Source organism: Fopius arisanus, unplaced genomic scaffold (genome assembly GCF_000806365.1).
Source record: "Fopius arisanus strain USDA-PBARC FA_bdor unplaced genomic scaffold, ASM80636v1 scaffold00008, whole genome shotgun sequence".
Classification (NCBI taxonomy): domain Eukaryota; kingdom Metazoa; phylum Arthropoda; class Insecta; order Hymenoptera; family Braconidae; genus Fopius; species Fopius arisanus.
In genome coordinates, this window is record NW_011887747.1 from 1,387,706 (window position 1) to 1,388,977 (window position 1,272).

Sequence of the window (1,272 nt, forward strand, 5' to 3'; positions counted from 1 at the left end):
ATGTGAGGCGGAGTTGAATCAAATCCAGAATCGTATTCAGACGAGATAATTAAAACGGAAGAAAAATAATTTAATCTTGGATTACCTCATGCATCAACGGGCTGTATAACAAAACTCTTCTCGCCAATATAACTGCTGTCGAAATTGCAACTTTAATTATAGAGAGTTGAGTCAGTACAAGTTATATTTTTTTACTCTCCACTTCGACCAATTACCGTTTACTACGGAGTACCAATAATTTATGTCAGAGCAGTCCAACTTCCTTGTGCGCTTTCTCGTGTGTGCAGTTCAAAGCAGGATACTTTGAATTAATAAGTTAATACTTTCAATAAATTTTCACCTTGTTTTCATGTTAATTAATTGAATTTTACGTCGCACCAGCGGGGCACTAAAGTGATGGGGTGAGCATACGCCAATTAGCGAAACATGCGGCGAAAGTGAGGTCAAACCGCACACAATAACCCTAGAAACTTTTGAAACAATCGTCAATTCTCCGACGCAAAGCGAAATAATGCCAAGTGGGAAGGGCATCACACCGACATCAACCCCTTCACAGATTAAATTTATCCTCTACTTATACTGCACTTTGTCACTAGATACAAAACTTGGAAAACTCTCCCCAAAGGCGGTTCAAACTTCGGCCCCAGCGCCAACGCGAGAGTGAGGAGAAAAAAATATATTTATTTCAACAAAAGTTGTGTTTTTTTTTTGTTTCAAAACTCACCGTTATTTTTCTCAGCCCCGGTAAAAACTTCGAACCATTTGCAAAACTTGATTAATGTTTTTCCAAAATCCGAATCCAAAAAAAAAACTATTGTAGATAATTGTAGATAATTGTAAATAACGGAGGGATCGAGGATTGAGCAAATTGGAGAGTAAGTCGAAAGAAGGGAATTTTGAGGAAAATTTTTTGGTGTTATTTGAGATAATTTAATGGACACGCACGGAGAGCACTCAGTGGAGAACGGTGCGAGGTGTTTCGTTGGTGGACTGCGCGATTCGACTGAGGCAAGTGGCGAGCAGCTGGTGGAGACAAGCTGCCAACGATGTGAGCAAAGCCCATACCTAGCAGGCGCAGACTTTCGATTCCAGGTCGATCATTGACCAAATTCCATCTCAGTATCCCCATAACGGACCATCATCCCACCATTCATGATCTTAGGCTCCCTAATAAACGCCATGAACCTGCATTCAATATAAATAATAATTAAAACACATCATTATAAATTCTCAACTTGATTTCCCCCTCTCAACCCCATTATACGATTTCTA

At 39.7% G+C, this 1,272-nt stretch overlaps 1 protein-coding gene across 3 annotated transcripts in view; it reads right to left on the reverse strand.

The window, feature by feature from the left end:
- IRSp53 (Insulin receptor substrate 53 kDa) overlaps positions 1 to 1,020 on the reverse strand; it is a 68,273-nt gene extending 67,253 nt beyond the window's left edge. For 2 of the 3 annotated variants that reach the window (XM_011316714.1, XM_011316717.1), the window contains exon 1: positions 725 to 1,020. The gene's annotated coding sequence lies outside the window, so the exon portion shown is untranslated. Of the gene's footprint in view, positions 1 to 85; positions 392 to 724 lie in introns of those variants that run through there. The other variant, XM_011316716.1, reaches the window with a different exon arrangement.
- Between the last annotated feature and the right edge of the window lie 252 nt (positions 1,021 to 1,272).